The sequence below is a fragment of the Rattus rattus genome, chromosome 8, assembly GCF_011064425.1.
Source record: "Rattus rattus isolate New Zealand chromosome 8, Rrattus_CSIRO_v1, whole genome shotgun sequence".
In the NCBI taxonomy this organism is placed as follows: Eukaryota; Metazoa; Chordata; class Mammalia; order Rodentia; family Muridae; genus Rattus; species Rattus rattus.
The window spans coordinates 46,407,596-46,434,741 of NC_046161.1; the positions used below are offsets into that span (position 1 = coordinate 46,407,596).

At 41.6% G+C, this 27,146-nt stretch overlaps 1 pseudogene; it reads left to right on the forward strand.

The window, feature by feature from the left end:
• Nucleotides 1-13,430: 13,430 nt before the first annotated feature.
• On the forward strand, nt 13,431-21,567 carry LOC116908170 (annotated as a pseudogene).
• Nucleotides 21,568-27,146: the final 5,579 nt, after the last annotated feature.

The following is a 27,146-nucleotide window of genomic DNA, read 5'->3' on the forward strand; positions in this document are numbered from 1 at the left end:
TTAACACAAGCCATTATCATTTTACACATTTCATACCCTTGGTAGTGAATTGTTGACCTGACTTTGATGAGTTTGCTGCAAATATCAGAAATCCATCAAAACACTTTCCTACTGAACTCAGATCTGACCTTCAACTGTTCCCTGCTGTCACACTTGAATCTGCCACTATCAACTGGCTATCATTTCTATATCAGATCAAACATAGCTACAGTTTCCACAAAGCACAAAATACCCTTGCATTTTATTTAAGACACGTTCCCTCGAATACTTAATTATTCATCATAATAATTGTGGGCAGATGGCAGCTTACAAATTATCCACTTTTTTGTGTGAGAGGCGGTAAGATCTTGCAAATCTCCTCTCCTGGGACAATCCATGCCTAGACCTCTTCCATTTTCTGAATGACTTCTTGCAGAATGCCAATGTGGTGCTTACATGTTGGAGGAAAACATCAAATAAACTGGAATAAGCCAAAGCAATTTGTAAAGGGATGCTAATTTGTCATCAGTTGAGGGACTGCTGAATATTCAACTTAAATTTCGTAGCAAAGACACTAGGAAAAATGCTGTTTTTTCCCTCCCTTTTGAAAGAACAAAATCTAAGCATTGCATTAATAATGCTTTCAGGAGGGCCAGGATGCTATAGAACTTTGCTAGAGGCTTTTTGAAAATTGATGAGTGGCCAGATAGATATTGAGTTATGCATGATTTATTTTTTTCTTCAAAGTTTGAAATCTAAAAACCAATGAACCAAATGAACAAACAAGTCCAAAACAAAATCTGGTCAAGGATGGCACAGATTTTGTTTCTGGTTGGTTTCTATATTGCGGAAACTATCATTGGGCAATAGAGTGAGGTCCATTAGGACTCCAGATAGCTTATGTCAGTTTATTGGCACTGACTGTCTGCAACAGACTTAAAGCTATTCCTGGCAAAGCAGCATGTTAGAAATCAGGAATGGCAAACTTGCCTGGTCGGCTTCCATAAAAAGAAGAATGCTAAATGCCACAATTTGGAGCAGATTGTATGAAAAGTGCGTGATAAAGTGCTGATCATGCTCCAATCTCCCCACCACAGCCCTCACCCCCAGTATTTGATCACGGAAACATAGCGTTGTATTCAGAAGGATTCCACATCTGTAGTGACTCTGCCTCCAACTCCTGAACAGACATTGCTCGAGAAATACCGACAGTAGAGAATCAAGACGTCCAACTCCATTCAAAACCATGGGTTAACAAGACCAATGTTCGCAGTGCAATCTGTATGTGGGTACGAATATAAGAATCACTGCAATTTTCCCAAATTTTTACTTCGCTCTGGTACATTGTAGCCAGTGCAGAGCTTTGTATTAGCGTGAGCTAGTGAGAGGCCTTCTTTACATTTAAGAAAATGTAACTTGCCAGATTTAGGTCTGTTCTTGTGTGTTAATTATCCAGCTTCCTTATGTTTCTGGGAGAAGTCACAGTAAGCAACGGCAGACTTTGAATAGTACTGTTTAATTCAGTAACTCGTCTAAAAACAAATGTAAGGCTTATTTTACCATTGGAAAAGTGTTCTGTATACAATAGAGAAAGTTACATGAGATTTTATTCAATTTTGTTAGTTCCTGGGTGGTGGGAGGGATAAAGCTCTTAATATTACGTTTCACTGGTGCTCTGAACACCAGCCTTTGGTTCTAAGCTGTTGACTCAGCTATGGAGACACTGGTTTCCTTACCTATCTGTCTCCACTAATATCACCATCTCAGACCCTGACTTGTGCTGCCGCAGTAACTGTATTTGAGTGACTACGGCATACAGAACACTCTGCAAGAGATGACCGTGAGGAGGATGCATCAGAGACAGAGGTAGAAACCACTGCTAAATAATTAGGGAACTAAGTTGGAGGCAAGGGTAATCTCAATTTTGGTACCAGAATAGATAGAGTCTTACAGTATTATGCGCACACACACATACACACACACACACACACACACACACTTATACAAGTATAAACCTGACAATTTTGCTCTCTGTGAAACGGCAGGACTTAAGCTGCCAGCCGTCACAGTTAGAGCTTTCATTATGGCTATTCCATTAATTTTACATGACGTACGACACCAAGTTCGTCTGTGTACTGCTAAGTATTTTTGTAATTAAAACTCCATCACAGTCATCAGAATAAATGAATAGAGCTCACACTTTGTTTTTAATCTTGCTGTTTTTTTATTGTTGTTCATTATACATTCATTAAAATACAACTTCATAACCCGCACTGAAGACAGCTCAGCCTGGCTTGTGGTCCCCAATTTGCACTCGATGAAGCTGAATTCGAATATAAATGATAAGCCAAGCGAATCAAAACAAAACAACCCCCGGGGTGTCTGATACTTCACAAAGGTTTCAGGATTAGCACAAATACTGTGTCCCATGTTTATTCTCTAGTTCCTGGTAGAGGTCTCCTGATTTTAATTAGAAATTGGAGGACGAGCTAGAAAATGGGCTTCTAAGCAAATGTAAGTCCCATAATGGAAAGGGGTGGCAAAAAAGCAGAATAACTAAAACTTTCAGCTTCCTGGGGGACTGGTGTGCTGGGAAATTATAACAAGGCAAAGCACTCTGCGTCTTACTGCCAAGGTTCTTGGCTGAGCTTACCGCCACCATTAGACCTGTGGACGCCATTGTTAAAACATAGTGAACCTTGCTCAACAAGCCCGTGACTCTCCCCCTTAATTAGATCTGTGTTTTCAAAGCACATTCTTTGAAAAGTAGCTTGAGTCTTACTCTTGGAATCTACTCTGGGTGATATAATTATCACAAAACTATTTAGTTTTTTCTTCTTATACCCAGTATTGTAGAAAATGGAACGAAAACAATTTCAATGTCATTTCTGGAGAGTTCTAATCCAGAGGAGAGGGATCCAGCCTGAGCTCTGGTGCCTATATCATTTTTTTATTACCTAGACATGCCTGGTAAGAGTCTCCTTAGTTCCTTAGTCCTGTCCTATCTTATACTTTCTTGCCTTTATAAGAATATATTTTGCCTTTTGCATCAAAAAACAAAACAAAACAAGCAGAACCAAAACAGTCTTCCCAACTCCATACAGTAATTGCTCTGTGTTCAGTTATTTCCCATCTCCATCAACAAAACAAGACCACAAATGAAACCCTGCCATGCCTTCATAGCTCTCTAATTAATACCCTTGAAAGTTACATTACTAGAGAAGAAGTCCATATAATTCCCTTTCCTCTTTTTAAAATCCAATAGCTATGTTTGTCATCCCACCACGTGACTACAGGGAATGCCACGACTCTCTCTGTTTCCAACATGGGGGCATGTTGCTTTCTAGACCTAAGACTTCTTGAATGTCCAATCCCAGCCTTTTAATCCTCTAGCTTCCCGATAACCACAGGCTAGGCTTTGTGAGTTTCATTTATTGGCTCCTGCTGTCCACCTGAACACACTCCTGAGAAAATCCCGTTCTCCTTGCACACTTGTAAGTATTTGGGGAGCTGTCCAGGTGATGTTACTCAGCCCTTACATAATGGCTGAGAAGCCCCAAGTTGGGGCACCTGATTTTAATGATGGGTGACAAGCATAGCGACTTTTTGTCATTGTCTTTATTAGACTGGAAAATTAATTAAGTTTGTTCTTAGCTTAGAAGGAGGACATTATTTCCAGTTTTCCCCAGACTGCTTACTCTACAAACGCCCCAGGGAAGAGTCACAGGTGAACGAATATTGCCTCACAGAAAGTGAAACAAAGGAAGTGACGAATAGGGACACTTCCTCAACACTATCATTGTTGGAAAAGTGTGCTGTCTCTTCTGCTGGATGCTTCCCATTCCCCAGGAATAACTGATTCTTCCTCCATGTTTCCCATTTCATCTCCCATATTCCTGCCCTTACATCCCAGCATCCAGATGAGAACTAAGAGAACCGGTGTGTGATGGGTATGGAATTATTTGTAATAAGAAATGTTATGAGTGTTGTGATTGGGATGACTTCTTTTGAGGATATGATGAAAACCTCCTTATTCCAAAAGAACATGTAGAGAGACTTGAGGCTTATTAGGAAAATAAACATTTGATGTGCACTATATCAAAAGCAGAGAGACTGTTGGCTCAGTGTTACTTTTCAAAGAAAAATATGTTTCCATCTCCAGAGTGTAAAATTAAACACTACATTTAACCCCTAAGGCATTGAGAACTCTGGATAGAGACATACTATTCCCTAGGTTCAAATTTATTCTGCTTAAAATGGATATAGAGCACAAGTTCTTCTTTTTTTTAAAAATTTCTCTTTAGAACTGTCAGAAAATTCTTCAAGAGTCTAAGAAACTGTGTCCCCAGGGGGTAAAGCAACACCTATATATAGACGCGCTTTGGTCCATGCTCGTAATTTGCTTTGGTATCCATGGGGATGACAGGTGTTAAAGCAATGCAAGCGGATATGATGACACAAAGCTGAGCTATATGAGTTTGCATTAATCATTTGGCACCAACAGAGTTTGATCTTATCTGAAGTGTGGATAAGTTTGTTAAAGGGGTGTTATGTACTTATTCTGACTTTAGATGGTGTCTAATTGTGTCTTAGGAGAAAAGGGGTTTAGATTATAACTGGATATTTATTTCACGGCTCCTATTAGCCATCACAGTTAGGTAAAGGATAAGATTGTGGAAGAGAGTGAAAGAACAATCACATCCAACAGATCCAGGCAAGAGGAAGAAAGGGCAAACCAGAGTTTGTATATTGCAGTGGTCAAAGCCTAGAGCCTTGGAAAAGGAGTTGGCTAAATTGTGTATATGTTACTGGTGTGTGTATATGTGTATGTATATATTTATGTGCATATGTCACAAATATATGTGTATATGCATGTGTGTGTGTAACTTATGATGACTAAAAGTATTAACACAATTACACTTCTTAGCTCAGGGTTAACGTAGTAAAAGATGAATAATTTGCTGTAATTCATACACACCTATTTAAGAAGATTTGCCTCAAAGATCGCCATCTGTTTATCTCACAGTTTACTACAAGTTAAGTAATAATGTTTTTCTTTAATTTCTGGCTAAATCTCTTAGTGTTATTTCTTCTAGGACTCTCCAGAATTCTGATTTTTGTTCTATCCTGCTTTCTGACTACGTTTAAATAAAATTATGCATCAACTAAATTTCGGGCATTTCTTTGCTTAAGGTATGTTCTCTGTCCATGCCAGGCACAGAAGGAGTTATAAATTCCTACCTATTTCATGGCCTTTTCTCTTCACCCAGAACAGTTACTCACGGACTCTTCCCTGAGCACAGTGGTGCTTACGTTGCTCTTCTGGTTTTCTCATAGGCTCATGCCGACTCTACCTCATGCCCCACTTCAAGACTACTGAGGGATGAAGGGCCTTCCATGCTCATGCATGCCTTCCTTTTGTCTGCTGCTTGCTTCTCTCTTTAAAGCCTGGCTGTACACCATCTTCCTTTTGAGCCACTCTACCGAGCACTTCCGCTGGAATAGGAATTGGACCAGTGTGAATGCCTGTTAGAGCTCTTAGCATTGAAATTTGGGGAGCTGACCTGACACTCAGGTCTCAGTTTTCATGCCCGACGGCTCTGCTTGCTCCTGGGACCCACAGCTCTGAAAGTATTGCTGGGAATCAAATTTGATCTGAACCCAGCAAGGAGAAGGCATGGTGACAGACTTTGATTATAACGATGCCAATCATATTGGCAAAGGAACAGAAATGTGTCCAAGAGAAAAAGCATCCTATGCACAGTTGCAATCATTGTTCCAAAGCAGCTGCTGGCACATACACACAGGAGACCCTACTCTTCAGATGCTGGTTGTGCTTCTTCGGCGGGAGCTAATCCAGAAATGTTCCTTTAGCCCTCCCACTTACGCAAGTGGCTGTTAAAATGCAAGGGGACAGTTTCTTTGAAGATTTAGTTATTTTATTTTATGTATATGAGTGTTTCCCCTGTCTGCATGTGTAAGTGAACCATGCATATGTCTGGTACCTGTGGAAAAGTCAGAAACAGAGTTATAGATGGTTGGTGAGCTGCCAAGTGGGTATTGGGAATCGAATGCTCCTCCTCTGTAGGAACAGCAAGTGCTCTTAACCGTGGAGCAGCCTCTCCAGTTCCCAACGTGGAAGTTTAAAAGAACAGTGAGTGAAAACATCTTTTATAACCACATCGAGTTCACCTTGGCAAGACTCAGCAATGCAGGATATGTACAACCTGGACTAAGAAAAAAATACTGAGGAGAAGAAGACAGACTCTCGGCACCTGGGAAGGATTGCAAAAGGAAGGGAAGACATGGAGGGGAGGGAGGGAGGGGAGGGAGGGAGGGGGAAGGGGGGAGGGAGGGAGGGAGGAAGAAGTGTGTGGGAGGAGAGAGACAGAGAGAAACACCCCTCCAGAGAGAAGGAGAGAGAAAAGGGAGAGAGAGAGAGAGAGAGAGAAGAGAGAGAGAGAGAGAGAGAGAGAGGGCCTGAAAGAGGAACAACAAGAGGGGTAGGAACTGAAGTCACAGTATTAAATATTTCATTAAAGATTCACCATCTAAAAAAGTACTTTGCTCATGTATGTGTGTCATGTTCACAGACGGCCAGATATAAGAGCGAAAGTAGATTTCATATTTAATTTAACAAGGGAGGAGAAGTACAGGATAAAGGAAAGGTTAGCAGGAGCTGTAGGAGTTTGGGCTTAAACCAACTTTCATGATTATGTATGGGTGCCGTTATTTCTAGCCTTCTCAGAAGACATATGCAGGAAAATTCTCGTACAGTGCTTCTGTAGATGGTAGCTGTCTTCTGTGTGCCTCTCCTCCATTCTCTTTACTTTTTAATTGTGTTTACACAACGTAGGCTCTAATGTTTGCCTGGAGCAGCACAGTTTTCTGCCTCACCTGTATTGTGAAAAGTATAAACTAGTGAGGGGATGGGGGATGCTGTGCTAACTTTCAAAAGCCTGCCAACATATTCCCTTCATAAACTAACTGGCAATCTGCCTATCAGGAAAGCCACCAAGTAGAGGAGCCCAGTGGACATTCAGTCCTGCTATCCTGTGATGCTCCTGTCCTGAGGACTAGTCAGTATGATGTGTTTAATTTTAGGGTTCAAATTTCTGTAAATTAAAGAAGTAAGGCAAGCATTCACTTTGCCATGTTATGCTCTTGTATGATTCTGTTTTCCACTCATTCATCTAGTTCTCAAAGTAATATTGCAGGGCTAGCATATGAGAAAAATGGATACTCAATTTTATGACTCCAGGTAACTTGTCCTGAAGGAGTAAGTCTCAGAAGGAAATTGAAAACCAGTTTGACCTGAGTCTCAAATTGTATATTCTACTTCTAAACTTGCTCTGGTGATAAAGAACTATTGGGACAGAATCAAAAATGGCAAGGCCCAGGAATCACTGTTGATTTCCTACCCTATATAGCCAGTCAGAATGAAGACGAAAACAAATAAAGAAAAAAATAGCCACCCCAGGCATTCGTAACCTATAATTTCTAGAATGCCCTGAAGGAAGCGCTCTGTGTCTGTAAGGGTTATTTGCTGTTTCTTTGGATAATGATACATTGTTATTGAAACTAAGGTAGAAAATTTGAAAACATAAAAAAGAACACAGAAAAGAAAATTAGTAACCACACCGTATTAATTTGGTGAGTCGCCCCAAAACAGAATAAAATCAGAGAATACAAAAATCAATTTTCCTTTAGCAGAAGAACTCAGAAGAAGGGTATTTCAGATAGTGACAGTGGTTTTGCTATGTTTACTGTGATGTCAGGATTCATTCTAGCCATAACCTTTCTAGCCATTCAGAGGAGAAGAAGGAAACTGCAAAACCACCATGGGCAAACATCCTTCCCACTGTCTACTGCAGTCTATATAAATAGCAAAGCCCATTTAGACACAGAGAAATGGATTCTAGATGATCTGTTCATCTACCGCTGTCGGGAACGGTAGTATCTTAGCTTATTCAAGTGACTATAAGAAAACACCTGAGACTGGGTTATTTACAAATAACAGAAGTTAGTGCTCATAGCTTTTGGAGCTAGGAAGTCCATGGATAGGACAGGGGCCCAAGGGAAAACCTATTACTAGCATTCTGTCGAGCAAACATAGAGTAAAATCTCCTAATGACATACTGCTCTACCTACAGATGAGTGCAGTGCTCAAAGCTCATCAAAGAGGCTTCTTTCTGTACTAGGTGGGAATTAACACAGAGATCCACAACTGGACTCTGTGCAGAGTGAGTGACCTCGGAGCACTCAGGCCTACATGAGATGTTATCAGCAAACCCTTTCCTTTCAGGGATTTGGCCAACTTAAAATAATTCTTTTTTTAAAGATTTATTTATTTATCATTATATATAAGTACACTGTAGCTGTCTTCAGACACACCAGAAGAGTAATCGGATCTCTTTACAGATGGTTGTGAGCCACCATGTGGTTGCTGGGAATTGAAGTCATGACCTCTGGAACAGCAGTCGGGTGCTCTTAACCGCTGAGCCATCTCTCCAGCCCCAGATTTGGCCAACTTAAAACCAACTCTTACGTTTTCGTCTGTCTATGGACTTTTTGTTTTATTTTGCCATTTTTTGTCCTATTGGTCTTCTGATTGTTAGTTTTGATTTTTATTATTTTGTGTGTGTGTGTGTGTGTGTGTGTGTGTGTGTGTGTGAGAGAGAGAGAGAGAGAGAGAGAGAGAGAGAGAGAGAGAGAGAGAGAGAGAGAGGTAGAGGGTAGGGGAGAGGAGAGGAGAGGAGTTGTATTTTAGATGTGAAAACATTTTTTCAAAAAAGCCAGCAAGTCCAAAATCCAAGTATCAGCCAGGTCTCTGTTTCCATGACTAGACTTTCTTATTACCCTTCAGATGGTGAAAGTGCCAGTTGAGTCCCCTAATTTTCTTTTTATAAAGAGAACAGGCAGGACCCTTTGTATTTTATCCTCTATTTATGAGGGAAAAAAAGATCTTATGACTTAACTACACCTCAAAGTAATGCTTGTAATGATGTCTCAGAAGTGTTAAGTTTTAGCATAAGACTTTCGGTGTTACACCAAACATTAGACCATGACAAATTGAATGGATCTCCAAGGGAAATTGTGTTCATGTATAGATTGCTACTTTATTTTAGATTTAATTCGTGAGTAATAGTTTAAATTTATTTATGTGTGCATGTGTGCATGTGTGCATGTGTGCATGTGCATGTGTGCATGTGCATGTGCCCATGGAGACTAAAGAGGATGTCAGATCTCCTTGGAGCTGGAGTTGTGGGCTGCCATGAGATGGGTCCTGGGAACCACTCAGTACTGTGGAAGAGAAGCAAATGCTCTTAACCATGGAAGTTTCACCAGACTCCCCCCCCACCCCCCAGTGACTGTGAACATCTACAGATATACACTTAAAAGACAGAATTAGAGCAGCATACATACTAACCCACAACATGCTGTTTACAATAACCAACTATATCGGCAGTTTTACTCCATGTCCCGAAATAATCTGCTTTTATTTCTTTTAAATATGGCAAGGCACCCCCTCATCATCCTGTTGTCACATACATTATCCAGCCAATCCATTGTAGACCTTGTTAGTAGTTTGCTAATGTAAAGGTGAAATGGGCAACTTTACACAACAATCTACTCACGCCCAAACGTTGAGAAGGTCAGTGGACAAGAAGTTCCTAACGAATATCCCACACATATCCTAGAAAGGTACTAGGAGTTCACTGTCCTATCTGCTGTTTGAAGAAAAGTGATCATGGTCACAGAAGCATCACCTGTCCTTGGCCACTTTGATAACAACTCTGTTACTCTTGAAGTGGGTCAGACTAGGGTGACTCTTGCTGTAGACAGGTCATTTCCAAGTTGGTTTCCTCCTCTGTTCCTTCCATGGGAAGAACATATTCCACTGACAGTGAAGTTGGGCTTGCCGCGTGAACAAGGTTTGACGGCAGGCTCCCACGTCCCTCAGACAGTGGTGTGAAAAAGTCCTACTCGGAGTAGTGTTTGTTTCCATCTATGTCCAATGACCTGTTTAGGGCCACTGACCGCAGTCCAGCCCACACCAGCTCCATGTATGTGAACTTAGTACCTTACTTTTGTACGCCACTGAAATTCAGTGGCTGTTGATTATGCAAAAACACTTCAATGATAACTGATAGCTGATAACTGGAAACTCAGCCAGGTATTGAACAAGCAGAGCACCCAGGGCAAGCTGACCCTTCCCTGCTCTCTGCAGCATTCTTCTGATCTTTCTGAGCAAGTGACTGTCCCTAAAGCTCCAGGTGCCAGCAGACAGAGGAGATGACCTTATTAAACTTTTCACCCTGCTTGTGCCATTTTGGTCTCACGTGACTTTCCAATCTTACTTTCTCTTTGTTCTAGACCTCAGTCCCAGCCCGGTGCAAGAGGCTAATGGACTGTAGAAGAGCTTTTGGCTTTGAAAATGTCAGCCTATAATGAGAAATGGAACACAGTTATTAACAGAGCCAGTCACAGATGCCCACAGGGTACCATCCTTTTGCCTCCTTCCTCACACATGCAGAGCCATGAGATTATCAACAGAGCTGAAACAGAAAATACGAACGCAAGGGAGATGCTTTAGTGGTTTCTTAAATGCTTGTTAAAATGCAAAAATTTACTAAAAATTAAAACACCAGTGAGGACCACGTATGTCTTGAACTCCCATGGAATAAATTCCAAACACCCCACCTAGTTTAGGGACTTCTGTTGACCTCATTTTAGGGGCAAAAATTGGCATTTTAAAACATTTTATTATAGCACAGAATAAATATTGCTGTATTCTTGTTGTATAAAATGTTGGAGTTTTGTAATGATGTCTTTGTTCCTGTGTATTGTTTGACTACACTCACTTCCTATTACCTTTTTCCTGTTCTACTTTTCCTGTTCTTTTTCAAAGAGTCCTCCCTTCCCTTTGTACATTCATGTGATGTGATGTGATGTGATTGTGTGTGTGTGTGTGTGTGTGTGTGTGTGTGTGCGTGTGTGCACAGAGTCCTCAGATGAGACAGAAAATGTAATAGTCATTTTCTTCTGGTTTATTTTGCTCACTGTGATCCATGTCTCTGAGCTCATACTTGTAGCATAAGCTGAGATTTGAGCTTTTAGCCTCACCAGAATCTCAGGTTCTTAGGTGCAGCAAATCTCACCGTGAATGAGAGAACTTCAGTTCTGTTTCCTCTTATTGGTACATAACCAGGAAGGCTATGATCTCAGGGTCCCATTCTGTCATCTCAGGGAGTTCTGGGACAGGCCTTAGCACCAGACAGTTCCAGCTAGCAGTCACTAAGTGCTCTCTTTGGAGACCTTTAAAAAAATTTTCATTCTCTTTGTTCTTTACTAGAGCTAATGGTGTTTTCCTTTCCTACGCCCCACTCCAGGCTGCTAAGGATGACGTGTCCTGCTGAAGGCTGTCTTGTTCTTCTGAGGGCTGTAACTATTCCTGCTAGTCAATGTACACCAGCACTCCAACCTGAGTGGGGAAATTCATCCACCACCTCTGTTCTAGCAACTTTATGGTTCCTCAGGCTTCAGAAGCCTGACTCACTGAGCTCTGCTTGATACAGTGTCCATATGCTCTTGTAGGTGTCTGCATCTTAACTCAGGGAATACCAACCAAGGCAAGCTTAACAACCCCTGTGTTTTATTTACTAAGACTCCTGACTACCTGCTCTAGAGATCCCACAATTCTACTGTTACTAGGCTGAATGTACCAGGCTTTCTGCTTCCTTTAGAGGGCCCTGTTCACATAGAGAAAACGAAGAGTGGACATCAGGGGACAAGGGACAAACATAAAATCACAAGTTTTAGTTGCGCTTTAAGTGCCGATCTGTGATGTCAAGGCAATACAGTCCCGTGAACAGGTGCTAGCGAGGTTGCAAAGCAAGCGTGTTCTTGAGAAAACTTCCAGATTCAAAGACAGCATCACACCCGCAAAGATATCAAATCATATAAGAAAGAATGTAATTAAGTGCTAAGTTGTGTGGAAAGGCCTATCAAAAGGTATTTACTGATTCTCTGGCTCTGTGTCCATTTTCCTGTGTTATGAAGAAACAAATCAATACAAATCAACTGTCCAGACAGAATGGAAGAGTTGATAGCATCGCTCCACTTCACCGAGGCTCTGCCCTTTACTTCATCAGGGTTAATTTTACTACCTTTCCCTCACTCCCTCTTCCCTTCCTTCTTCTCTCCCTCCTTTATTTACCTTAAAAACAAACCTTAGCAGTTAAGCATAACCAATGCAGAACAACTAAATAGAAAAGCGGGCAAGCTTCATCCCTTATTTTAGAGCTCGACAAGATGTGTTAGCTTTTACATTTTGGGCTCTGTGGGATGTCAGGCGCTCAGAGCAGGGGTGGCACCTATCTTTGTGGAGCTAGCTGCAAGGCATCCTATTGAAATGAAATCACCCTTTGTCTCTAATTTTCACAAAATTATTTGGAGTTTGTCAAGGTCTTCAAAATTCCCCTAAGGAGGCAACGGTCCTCTAGTTTCCTTTGGCAATTCTGGGCAGCCCGCTGCAGAGTAAAATGCCCTGACCGCAGAGCAGTCAGCTTGTGTGCGAGCTTGTGTGCGTTCAGGCTTCACAATGTGCCTGTCATTCAAGAGCTCATCACAGCCTTTCCCCCAGGCTCTCCAGGGACCCAGCAGTGGGAGAGCATGTGCCCCATTGTCCCGTGCCACATGTCATCACTATCAGAGGGGTCTGACATGACCATTTATCTGAGCCAGTAGCAACCTTACTTCCCTGTGGGATCATGTGGAGTGGCATTAAAGAAAGTACTGAGACACAGCCCAAGATTTTGATTCAATGGCAGAAAGGCACAGACTGGATATTGATCTTTAAAGATTTCCTGTATGGTTCTAATTCGAAGCTGAGTTTGAGTGATGTGGGAGGAGGAGGAGGAGAAGGGAGAGGATGAGGAAGAGGAGGATGAAGAGGAGAGGGGAGGAAGAAAAAGTGGAGGGGAGGAGGAGGAAGAGGAGGAGGAGGAGGAGGAGGAGGGCTGAGACTGTCGTGGGAGTTAAAATGCAGGTAAGTTTAAAATAGGAGTACTTTAAAAAGATTCACATGCCAGATCCACACATTCAAGACGCCTCTCACTCTGGAATTGTCATCAGGACCCACTTCTGTCTCTTGGACTGCTACATGGGACCAAACTCTATGCCTTAGGTTAGAGATGAGCTTCGGCCACCGAGAAGTGACAGGGTTGAGGTTTCTCCACATTATTATTTTGACTCTAGCACTAAGGAAGACTGAAATGATGAGCCGGGTTTTTTCTACTCCATTCGCTCTAGAGTTGTCTTTAAAAACACAAGTCAGGGGCTGTCATTTTGCATCCCTGCATGTGGGCGCCTTATCTCTGCTGGTCTGCCCAAGACTCCCTGAGCATGAACCCTAGTCCCCTTCGTGGCCCCATTTCCACTCCGATAAGATGAAAGAAACAGTCGTGAACCAGGAGAAACCAGCCAAACTGCAGGCACGGGTATGCATTAGTGGGAAAGGAACTGCTCATAGAAAGAAGGTGGTTCACAGAACCCCCTGAACAGACAATGAAAAGCTGCAGTTCTCCTTAAAGAAGTTAGGGGTGAAAAATATCTCTGGTATTGAAGAGGTGAACATGTTCACAAACCAAGGAACAGTGATTTGTTTTAACAACCCGAAAGTTCAGGCGTCTCTGGCAGCAAACACCTTCCCCATTACAGGTCATGCTAAGACAAAGCATCTGACAGAAATGCTTCCCAGCATCTTCAGCCAGCGTGCAGCAGACAGTCTGACTAGTTTAAGAGATGGGTTAAAGCTTTGCCTAAACCTTCTGTGGATGCAAAAGCACAACTTATTTCTGGAGAGGAGGATGATGAGGTCCAGATCTGGTGGAGAATCTTGATGACACTTCTAAGAACAGGGCAAACAGAATTGAGGCAACTTCAGAAGCAGGTGACACTTGTGGAAGTTACAGGAGCTGCTGTTTGTTTGTTGTTTTTTTGTTTTGTTTTGTTTTTTGTTTTGTTTTTTTGTTTTTTGGTTTTGTTTTGTTTTTTAAATCATGATTGATTTAAAAATTTTTTGTTTACGGATCTGATAAAATCTAGATCTCTAATGCTTTAAGCTCAATTCCTCCCTACGACATTGCAGCTCTTTTCAGTTTTTGCTTATACCTGTTTCGCTCTTTATGGAAAATTAGGCTGAAGAAGCCTGGGAATAAAGTTTGGAAAAGGTTAATAAAACTCTTTACCTAGTTAAAAATGCAAGCCATGTTACCTTGCTCCCTCCACCTAGCACCTCAGTCATTTCCCATGAGCTTAGAGGGCAGATTCATTTTCTCTTAGAGCACTAGAGGCCAGATCAGAGTCTTGTGCATGCTAGACAAGTCATATACCACAAGATATGATCCTAGCTCCTTATATTTTAAATGCTTAATTTTTTTTTGAGATAGGTTCTCCCTATTATGTCATCCTTTTGGTTCTAGATCTTGCTATGTAGACTACACTGGTTCTAAACTTACAGAGAGAGCCATCTGCCATGGTCACCAGATTGAAGTAAAGGTGTGAGCTACCAAGCTTGGCTCAATTTTAAACTTGCCAGTACTTTGGCTTCCATGCCCATCCAGTGAGATGGCGTATTTCCCTCACGTTGACCTCATCCTTCACTGCTCTCCATTGCAATACACAGAAGCATGCAGGTATCCCTTTCATTCCCTCAACTCACTAGATATTATAATTCCTACTTCAGGATCTTTGAATTTCTCAATGTCTTTGATTGGAGAATTCAGGAGAATTCACTCCCTCAAACATCACAGTATCTTTTTTTTTTTTTTTTAAAGATTGATTTATTTATCATGTATTCAGTGTTCTGCCTGCATGTATGCCTTAAGGCCAAAAGAGGGCCCCAGATCTCATTTTAGATTGTTATGAGTCACCATGTAGTTGCTGGGAATTGAACTCAGGACCTCTGGAAGAACAGACAGTGCTCTTAACCTCCGAGTCATCTCTCCAGCCCCACTGCCCTTTCTACTCAGTTCTCAGTTTAAATGTCAAATCTTCAGAGAGCCCTTCCCTTCCCACCCTATCTATTCCACCCACCCTCTCTCATGACCACCCCACCCCATTAATTTCACAGCACCTACTGCTGTCTGAATGAAGATGAACTTCTGGAGGGAGGGGCCCTGGTTGGCCATGCTCACAACTACGGCCCCAGTCGCTGGGGTAGTGACTTTGTGATATCTTCTAGACACACAGTAATCGCTGCTGGAAGTCACCGAGGAGAAAAGGCAGAAGGGAGAGAAAGGGATGAACCCTTCACAATCTCTTCCCATTCCCAGAATTCCAAGTATGCCCTCGGTATCCAGCGTATGTGGCCTCCTGGTTGGAGAATTGGTAGGATCTGGGGGAGAATGAAAAGCAAGCCAGTCTATCCACAGTCTTAGCTGCTCCTTCCCTAATGTTAATACCCAGCAATTTTAGTGGTGATTTGAGCTGCAGCCTTTATGAGTAGGAGCCAGGATCTCAATGAGAACCAGGGGAAGCAGTAATCATCAGCAAGCTTTAGTCAAATTTAAATATAGTTCTGGCAGCAGAAAGCAAATCCAGCAAGGAAGCATGGAGACATTGTAGTAGCTCATTAGCCCGGCTGTTGGGCTTCTATTCATCCAAACTGTACACAAGCTTTCTGAAATGAGAACTTACAGCGAGCAGACACCTGTATGTTACACAAATACAAGATAATGGTTCCTCTTTATCCGATGCGGAAATGCATGCCAGTCCTCAGCTGGCATTCTAACCGAGTATCTGAGACCTAACTCTATAGGGAAGGAGTTGGAAAAAGAATCCATTCAGTCCAAGCCGCACGAATCAAGAGAAGAGTCTGCGATCTCCCCCAGGCAGTGCGCTGAACCATACAGACAAATTAGAAGCACCAATAAAAGAAGTTTGTCAATGAAAGAGTCCAAAGGTCACAGAAGCATAGTGCTGGCTGTAAATTTAGTACCTTTATGTTTATCTTGCTGTTAACTAAGAAATTGAGATCAGAGTAGAAAAAAAAGGCAAGTTTGCTTAGTATTGTGCAAAAAAAAGAAAAGAAAAGAAAAGAAAGAAGGAAGGAAAGGAAGGAAGGAAGGAAGGAAGGAAGAAAGAAAGAAAGAAAGAAAGAAAGAAAGAAAGAAAGAAAGGAAGAAAGAAAGAAAGAAAGAAAGAAAGAAAATATGGCTATGTTAAGCAACAGCCCTCTTTTGTAAGGTGATGGGCTGCATTGGTCTCCATTTTGGAAGCAGTCCTGTGTGTTTAGCGTGAGACTCTATGCATGCAATACCTAGCCATATGTGATGGATTGCATATGCTTGGCCCAGGGAGTGAAATGTGATGGTTTACATATGCGTGGCCCAGGAAGTGGCACTATTAGATGTGGCCTTGTCAGAGGAAGTGTGTCACCATGGAGGTGAGCTTTGAGACCCTCCTCCTAGCTGCCTGAGGATGCTCAGTCTGTTTTTGTCTTCTTTCGAATAAAGATGTGGAACTCAGCTCCTCCTGTACCATACCTGCCTGGATGCTGCCATGCTCCCTCCTTGATGATACTGGACTGAACCTCTGAACCTGTAAGCCAGCCCCAATTAACTGTTGTCCCTTATAAAACTTACACTGGTCATGGTGTCTGTTCACAGCAATAAGACCCTAACTAAGACACCCTATATACAAGGGTGTCCTGATTGGCCAATGTTGAGTAGCTGGATGTTGAGGGCTTACTGAGTAGCAGCTCTGTCTCATCGGCTGTTCTCAGTTACCCCTTTCCCCAGAGCCATGGTTTTCTGTTGGGGTTTACAATCCGGACCAGGCCTGCACATAAATCCGCTCCCATTCTGGCCCCTTGGTCCACAGCTCCTCTAGACCTCCTGAGTCCCTAGAGACTATGTACTCCTCTCCTGAGTTCAAGCCCAGGTTGTCACCTGGATCTTCCCGTTGCAAAGCTCTGTACTTAAACTTTCAAAAGTGGATGCTGAAGAACTCAACAGCCAGAATACCTGGTGCAGGTTGGTGTCTGCTTCTCAAATCCTGGAATTTATGAATTTTCAAGTGGTCTAGTTTCTTCCCATAAATATATAGTTCTACCTGAGAATCTTCAGTGTCCCCCAGACACAGATGGTTTAGTCAGTTTTGTGATTTTTTTTTTTAAAAATTCTTGCTTTGCCTAGAGAACAATACTGTACACCAGGTGGGAAACAATGGACTATGAGGCTTTCTATATCTGGGGAATCATCTGCCTTAAAATGCCTCACACCTCCTCAGTTTTCCCTCCTCCTGGAAGAGGGGGTGGAATTGGGATGGAGCCACGTTTTATATTCCATTCGCTGCCTTCTGTTCTTGTCATCTCTGCTTTTGCATTTGCCTCCATGGAGGGTTGCAAATGCACAAGGGAGAAGGCTTAATGTGATTTTTGGGTGCCCTGGGAAGGACAGTCTGCCAGGCGCAGATGCCACCAGCTTGCTTGCTGTGGGTGCCTGCATTACGACACTGGTTACTGTGCCTTCAGGTTTGCTTGTCATTTAACTTAGTGGAGCAACTTAAAATCTGCATGAAGGAAATAGGAACATTGAGGGGAGAGGGAGTGAGGGGTATTTCAGATGAGGCATTGCTCTTTCAAGGGCAACCCAAACCACAGCCCCAAAGATTGAGAATCGAAGATAAGGTAGAGGACCAGAAAGGGAGAGAGGAATATGCCTGTTGTTAGGTCCCAAGACTGTGTGAAGCCATCAGAGATGGACCTTTTCTCTCAGGGACGATCACATCCTTTTCCCTCAGGGAGGACTGCATCCCTTTCTCTCAGGGAGGACTACATCATTTTTCCTTCAGAGAGGACCATATCATTTTCCCTCAGGAGGGCCACATTCTTTTTCTCAGGGCAGCTTATCTTCATCAACTTGTCCATTGGGAAGCAGGTGCTGTGTTCTTGGTCATGGCCAAATGCTGTCTTTACAAGGTGATTGCCTTCCACGTGTGGTTTCCATGACTACTCACATATTGCCACGTCTCAGAGCTAAGTCTCCAATTCTGATCTCATTCCTCAGCATCTGCCTTTCCTTGATGTCCCAGAGACTTCCGGGGTACAATAGAAGGGTCTTCCTTTGTGTCTGTCTGTCTGTCCATCTGCCTGCCTGTTTCTATCCCCCACCCACCTCCCCCACCTCTTTCTCAACTGTCTTTTACCTCAAACCTACCGGGAAAAGCTCATTTTATTTATTTTTATTTTCACTTTTCAGCCCCCTTTCATGCCTCCATGAAAAGCACAGAAGGCCAGCCCAGGGTGGGCGCGATGCTCACCAGCTCTTGTAGAATTTCCCCTTCCGTCTTTCCTCAGGTCTCCAGTCTTCTTGTTACGAAAACCCAAGGTGAGACCTCATTATTTTTATCTTAAATCCTAGCGATCTCACCGTTCCTTCACTTCTCCAATCCATGCTACCTGCTTCCCCACGTCCTCATGTGCTCTCACTAACGGAAATCAGCATCCGTTTTTATGTTTTTATTAATATGTAAATTTCATTATTTAAAAAAAAATCTAAATTTATTTTTACATTCCAGATTTTATTCCTCTCCTGGTCCACCCCCCAACAGTTCCACATCCCATACCTCCTCCCTGCACATCCCCACCCGCGCCCGCCAACCCGTGTGTCACCACAAGGATGTCCCCACCCCACCCATCCCACCAGACCTCTAAAATTCCTAGGGCCTCCAGTCTCTTGAGGGTTAGGTGCATCTTCTCTGACTGAACCCAGACCAGGGAGTCCTCTGCTGTATATGTGTTGGAGGCCTCATCTCAGCTGATGTGTGCTGCCTGGTTGGTGATCCAGTGTCTGAGAGATCTCGAGGATCCAGGTTAGTGGAGACTGCTGGTCCTCCTACAGGGTCACCCTCCTCCTCAGCTTCCTCCAGCTTTTTCCTAACTCAACCAGAAGGGTCAGCAGCTTCTGTCCATTGGTTGTGTGCCCATATCTGCATCTGACTCTTTCAGCGGCTTGTTGGGTCTTTTGGAGGGCAGACATGCAGGTCCCTTTTTGTGAAGGCCCCATAGCCTCAATAATGGTGTCAGATCTTGGGGCTTCCCTTGAGCTGGATCCACGTTGGGCCTGTCACTGGGCCTTCTTGTCCTCAGGCTCTTCTCCGTTTCCATCCCTGCATTTCTTTCAGACAGGAAGAATTATGGGTCAAAGCTTTGATTGTGGGGTAGCAACACCACCCCTCACTTGAGATCAACATCTTTACTGAGCGTTTACTGTTTATGATCAATTATTGGCATTCCTCAGAATTACCCTGTCATCATCCCCTCAGGAAATAATATGTCTTACACTTGGATCCATGCTTGCTGGTCCCCAGAGCCTTGTCCTTCAATGTTCTTCTAGACTATTCTTGACACCCTATCTGTGTAATCCCCTTGCTAATTTAACCGTGTAAAACCTATAGACATTAATTATTGAAGTTAGGATTCAGCTCCTCCCTTTTAAATGCAAGCTCGACATGTTTGAATTCACGGGAACTCTCTGTTTTAGGTGATAAACTAGGTGTTTAGCTCTCATCTTTTATAATAAAAACATGCACTTACTTTATTTGTACGAGTGTTTTACTGGCATGTATGTCTGTGTACCATGTGTGTATGCTGTGTTGAGATTAATAAAAGGCATTAGATCCCCTCAAACTGGAGTTACAGATGGTTGTGAGCTGTCATGGGGGGCTGGGAACCAAACTTGGCTCTGCTGTAAGAGCAGCTAATGCTCTTAGCTGCTGAGCCATCTCTCTAGCCCCAACCATTTTATTTTCTTCAAATTTATTTAATAAATGTTTATTATATGAGGAGCACTTAATATCTCATTGAAGCAAAAGATTAAAACTAATGTTACATTTTAGTGGATGGTATCAAGAGCTAACAGCGTCATCCACGTGCCAGGGGCCGTTCTGACAGTTATCATGTATTTGTTCACGAACCCTTTCCAACATCCACAGAGGAGGCTGCTCTTGTTAGATCCTTGGCATTTTACATGGAGAAAGCCATGATGTTTGGCAAATCACAAAACTAGTAGGGAACAGAGTTAGAGGTGAATTAATCATCTTGAATCCTTAGCCAGTGTTGGGTGCCTTCGTTTCAAACACTGGGGGCTGGGGAAACGGAGCCGTCATACATGTTTTTTACTTGAAAGTGTGACTGCTATGTTAATTACAGTTTTAGATTTGAGTCTTTGGCAAATATTTGTTTTCTTTTCCCCAAATGAACAAAGTAAGCCTTTGTCTTAAGGAAAAATAACTGACAATTTTTGCTTTCTTTGGTGCCAGTGATGAACGGTTCAGCTTTTCATATGAAAATCTGCCACTGGCTTGGTTCTATTGTCATACTTGGGTGGGGATGTTAAACAGGAATTGCTGAGAGTAGATAATGGTATGCTGTCACCACCTGGAAGGTCTTCACATCTCCAGGGATTAACATCTTTCCCACGTTCAGTCCATGACATCAGAGGATCAGCCTGGGGATGTGACCCACTCAGTGCTCAGAAGATACTTGTAGATTTTAATGTAATTAAGCACGATGCACTCAATGACATGTTTTCAGATTACACACACAATTAGCTTGTAAGAACCTATCATTTGGTGGATTTTAGGGTAAAACTGAATAAATCTGTTTAATATTATTTCCAAAAGAAAATAGTAATATATTTCTAAGAATATAAGGACTAAATGATGCATGTTAATAGATGGACTGTAGAAGCAGTTTTGACAATCTTTGACAAGTCAAGCACAAAAGAGATTTACAAAATATACATGTCATTTTCCTGAGCAGCTTTTTGATGTTGAATACTAAGTGTTTTAAATTGTTTTAAAATGCTGAAAATGTTAACATGTAATGCATTTAGCTAATATTTTAAGTGAACAGATAAATACATTTAAATGATCAATTTGTTCTAGTTTCAAACAAAGTCAATGTTGGTAGATGTAGCCCACATGAATTTCGAGTGTTGTCCTGGCATTTTCTACTCTAGGGTCAATAGGTTCTCACTAAAGAGGGAGTAAAGGAGGACTAAGAACATCCCTACTTCACGGCACTCTGAAGTGTTCCATTCCCCTAGGAAGCACAGATTTTTTTTCTTGGTGCCTCATCCAAACTTACTGAATGTCTTTATGCCCTGTATTTACCTGAGCAGAACTTGAGTTGTTTTTAGCACTGGGAAGTTTCAGGAGTTTTTTTTTTTTTTTTTTTTTAGTTCCATGTTACAAAGGGTGAGGACACACAACAAAATCAGTTTCCAATATCACATCATTTTGCTGTGATTTATCTGGGCATCTATGCCAATGCCAACCCATCGAGTACTCCAGCATCTACTAAAGAGACTGCTTCAGGTACAAATATTAGTTTAGTCTGGGATCTAAATCTGCTTTTATATTAGATCTCTGCTTATTATAGTGAAGGTCCATCCGAGAGAAGAGTCTGTGGCCGCGGGAGCCTCCATCTCCAACTTAGGGTTCTACGCGCCGCTCTCCAGAGTCAGGAGCTCTGAGAGCATCGTGTGTTTCCTAACTTCCATCTCCGAAAACTGCTGAATGTGCATGCGCATCCGTGGTGCCACGTGCCCATCTGTGCTTCCGCTTCCTTTCCAAGCACCGTTAGGTCATACGTGAGGAAAACAGCGCTAGATTGTCTCAGGGCTCAGGCAGCGTGCTCTCATGCCCTTTCTATTGTATTTGAAATCAATCCCTCTCCTAATTCTACCTCACTTAAACGCTCCATTTGTTTATCTATGGTAAACGCACAGCGTTCTGTGCAGACACTATCGGTGGCCATGCTACTCTGCTGGCAGAAGTTGTGAGGCCCACAAGGTATCCTTCTTGGGGACGGGGAGTGTGTCATGCACGTCACCTTCTTATAATGTGAAATTCAGCGTTCACTCATTCTTTTGTGTTCTCTAATTGCCTGTGGCCTAAGTAGAGGTGGTTTATACAAGGCATCAGGCATCCTATAAATAAAGGAAAAGGCTGCATATCTGAAGAATGTAGTCATAAAGGTGTCACTGGCAAATACCCCGAGAGTCCAATTTTCTGTTCTTATGAATGGTTATTGGCAATGTCTGTTTATGAACACTGAGTTCTTTGGTGGAACCATCACGACCCTCTTTCTCCTTTGCAGTTCAGGAGCTAAGTCTCAGTTTTCTTTCCCCTATGTTAAGAGTTCTACATGGTGCTCATTGTGCCTATTTTATTGATCAAGGTTAGAATATCACAATAGATCGGATTGTCCTTTTCCTCCAGGTCTACACACGGCTTTCACATGTGCTGGTGGCTGGAGATTTCCAGGGCTATCTTGCTGCTTTTAGACCTTTCTAGGCAGTGTTTCTTACCCTTGACTTTGTTTTTAGCCTTTGAGTCTCCCTTCTGTTTTTTCTTTTTAGGTTGGATATAGAAGGAAATGAATAAATCTCTTTGTATCATTTAGATAATAAATCCCCAAACTACAGCGCCTTATATTAAGTCATGTTTTCCCTTTCATTGTCCCTATGTAATTCTGTACCATGTGCTGATAGTAACAACTATTCAAAGGTCCCTACAGGAGTCTATGTGACTTGGGAAACGTAGTTATTGGTTGGTCATCCACGATCCAGTGCAGTCTCTAGAGTGTTGGAATTTCCTCAAATTCACATGTTGGAAAATAACATAGCTATGTGGTAACATTAAGAAGTGTGTTTATAAAGAACTGGTCCAGTCATGAGAGTTCTGTTTTCATGAATGGAACTGGTTCCCTTAGGAAACAGGCTGAGAGCAACCGACAACTTCACACCATGTGAAGACTCAGCAGAGAAGTGTCATCAATAGGAAGTGATGAGCCCTCTGGATCTTAGATCTTTCTGTGCATTTATCTTGTCCCCCCCTCCCACCTGGCTCCAGAATGCTTAATATATTCCTGTTGCTTATGAGTAATTGAGTCATTGGTATTTTGTAGTAACAGGTGGAAAATAATATAACTTGTAAGAACTTAATGGAGGGGGTGGGTAAGTACATTTTGACTCACAAATAACATATGAATAAAATGGATTGTTTTAGTCATTTGTAGGCACATACTTCAACACATTAAGCAGATTTACATCATTGTGCAGACATCACCAACATCCACCCCTCGAGCTTATGGTGTGTGCCCGGACTAGAAATCTTTATTCATTAAATGGTAATTTCATATTCACCCCAACCTTATTCCCTAGAAAACACCACTCTACTCCCGCCTCTAAGAGCTTACTGGGTCTTGGTAATATATGTTTGTCAAACCACACAGTGTTGACCCTTATATATTGTAGCATGTATTAGAATCTCTTATTTTAAGGGATATATATATATGTGTGTGTATGTATATATATATATATATATATATATATATTATGAGAGACAGACTGACAGACAGACAGACTATTCATTCTGTTAGAACACTTGGTTTGCTCTCTTTTGGTTTTTACAAACAATGTTACTATCAATGTAGGTGTACAAACATTTCTTTAAGTTAAATCTTATTTCATCTGGCTATCTACCCAGAATAGGCTTTGTCGAGATACATGGCTATTCTATTTTTAACCTTTTGAAGAATGAAAATGTTGTTTCCATAGTAGCTATAACTTTTCATGTCAGGCGTCTAGTTTATGTGAACAGTTACCTATCTCTGAAACATCACTCTGCTGCTAATTATCTCCGTGACCTTGGGTAACTTAATTAGTGGATATGAATCTTACTTCCCTTGGTCAGAAAACAGAGCTAGCTGGGCATGGTGCTGTATTGCTCTATTCCTCTAAACCCAGCATTAAGGAGGCAGACGGATCTGTGAGTTTGAGATCAGCATGGTCTACATAATGATCTCTAAGACAATATATATTTATATATTATTATATATTTATATATATTATATATATTTATTTATTTATCTTGAATCACCACACTCTCCAACCAAAAGAAAAGAAAGAAAAAAGAAAGAAAGCAGAAAAGGAAAGAAAAGCAAATGAGAGGAAATACAGCTAATGCCTGTATCATAGGTCCCTCATCAGGATTAAATTAGATGACCGTAGGCCCTTAGCATGGTAACAGATATAAACAGGCAGTTATTGTGTTCATGTGGTGACTACCTTTTATTTTCCCTCATCGCCTTGCACACCCTGGTCACCATGTCTTCTTATTCTTCTATTCAGCCCTGCCTTGAGGGCTAGCTGGCGAAAGTTAGGTACTCCTATATTAATGAGCCAACTACCTCAAGCATTCCAAATCTGGGGCTGCTTCTCAGATGACATGAGTTCCCACAGCTCCACCATGGGATATTTTCTGTGCTGGCCAGATTAATGTCAACCTGACACAAGGTGGTGTCATGTAGAAAGAGGGACTCTCAATTGAGAGAATAGCCCCTGACCTGCAGGCAAGTCTATATTGCATTTTCTTAACTAGAGATTGACAAGGAAAGGCCCACCTCATCTTGGTTGGTGACACTTCTGAGCTGGTGGTCCAGGATAAGGAAGCAGGCTGGGCAAGCCATAGAAAGCAGACCCATAAATAGCTTTCCTCCATGGCCTCTGCATCAGCACCTGACTCTAGCGTCCTGTGCCATTTGAGTTCCTACTCTAATGTTTTAGTGATGAACTGCAATGTGGAACCAACTGTAAGCTGAAATAAACAAATTCTTCATCAAGCTGCTTTTAGTCATGATGTTTTAGCACAGCAATACAAACCCTAACTAAGATGTCTTTTATGCTTAATTAGGTACTGGTTAACTGCGGGGAAAACTACTCCATGGTGTGGAGAAATAGCTCAGTGGGAATTACATGTGGTGCCGACATAAGAGGTGGCAAGTTCAGATGCCCAGAACCACTTGACACTAGGTCAAGTTGCATACACATATAATTGCAGAATTTCTACAAGAATACAGAAGGAAGAGACAGGAGCTGGTCCAAGGTATGGACAGCTAGCCTAGTGGTGAACAAGAGGCCCTAGCCCAAATAAAATAGGTGAAAATGAATATTTGTGACATCCATCCATACCATGTATTCACAGTATTCACAGACATCTACATGCATACAAATAAATGCACATGTACTGCACATATATATCATACACACTAAATATTTAAAATCTACAATACAACTCAATGACTAAGTCATTCTGCATGTGCGAGCATGCGAGCGTGCAAGCATGCATGTGCATGTGTGTGTGGTGTCTGTGTGTGTCTGTGTGTATGTGCATGTGTGTGCATGCTTATCCTATGAGCACATGTACACATGGAAACCATAGGAGGTGTGAGGTGGGTTCTCAGAGTTGTTTTGATTTGCATTTCCCTGATGACTAAGGATGTTGAACACTTCTTCAGGTGCTTCTCAGACATTCGATATTCTTCTGTTGAGACTTCTTTGTTTAGCTTTGTATACCATTTTTAATAGGGTTATTTGATTCTCTGCAGTCTAATTTCTTGAATTCTATGTATATCAGCCTTCTATCAGATGTAGGATTGGTAAAGATCTTTTCCCAATCTGTTGGTTGCTGTTCTGTCCTAATGACAGTGTCCTTTGCCTTACAGAAGCTTTGCAAATTTATGCGGTCCCAGTCCCATTCATTCCTCAATTCTTGATCTTAGAGCATAAGCCATTGGTTTAGGAAAATTTCCCCTGTGCCCATGTGTTCGAGGCTCTTCTTCACTTTCTCTATTTGTTTCAGTGTATCTGGTTTTATGTGGAGCTCCAAGATTCACTTGGACTTGATCTTTGTACAAGGTGAGAAAAATGGATTGATTTGCATTCTTTTACCTGCTGACCTCCAGTTGATCCAGTACCATGATGAAAATGCTTTCTTTTTTCCTCTGTATGGTTTTAGCTCCTTTGTCAAAGATCAAATGAGAATAGATATGTAGGTTCATTTCTGGGTCTTCAATTCTATTCCATTGATCTACCCTTCCTGTCTCTGTACCAATACCATACAATTTTTTTTTATCACTATTGCTCTATAATACAGCTGGAGATTAGGGATGGTGATTCCCCTAGAAGTTCTTTTATTGTTGAGGGTAGTTTTGGCTATCCTGGTTTTTTATTATTCCAAATGAATTTGGAAATTGCTTTTTCTAACCCTGTGAAGAATTGACTTGGGGTTTTGAAGGGGATTGCATTGAATCTGTAGATTGCTTTCAGCAAGATGGCCATGTTTACTATATTAATCCTGCCAATCCATGAGCAAGAGAGGTCTTTCTATCTTCCCAGATATTCTTCAAATTCTTTCTTCAGAGACCAGAAGTTCTTGTCATACAGATCTTTCACTTACTTGCATTGAGGCACCCCAAGGTATTTTATATCATTTGTGACTGTTATAAAGGGTGTCATTTCCCTAATTTCTTTCATAACTGTTTATCTTTTGAGTAGAGGAAGGTTACTGATTTGTTTAAGTTAATTTTATATATGGCCACTTTGCTGAAGTTTTTTTTTTATTAAGTTTAGGAATTCTCTGGTGGAATTTTTGGGGTCACTTAAGTATACTATCATATCATCTGTAAATAGTGATATTTTGACTTCCTTTTTTTCCAATTTGTATCCCTCTGATCTCTTTTTGCTGTCTAATTGCTCTGACTAGGACTACAAGTACTATATTGAATAGGTAGGTTGAGAGTGGGCAGCCTTGTCTAGTCCCTGACTTTAGTAGAATTGCTTCAAGTTTCTCTCAATTTGGCTTGGTATTGGCTACTGGTTTGCTGTGCATTGCCTTTAGTATTTTTAGGTATGGGCCTTGAATTCCTAATCTTTTCAAGACTTTAAACATGAAGGGGTGTTGAATTTTGTCAAATGCTTTCTCAGTATTTAATGAGATGATCGTGTGATTTTTTGTTTGCATTTGTTTATATAGTGGATTACATTGATGGATTTCTGTATATTGAACCATCCCTGCATCCCTGGGATGAAGCCTACTTGATCATGATGGATGATTATTTTTAGGTGTTATTGGATATGGTTTGTGAGAATTTTATTGAGTAATTTGGCATCAATATTCATAAGGGAAATTGGCCTGAAGTTCTCTTTCTTTGTTGGGTCTTTGTGTGGTTTAGGTATAAGTGTAATTGTGGCTTCATAGAGGAAATTGGGTAGACTTCCTTCTGTTCATATTTTGTGGAATAATTTGTAAAG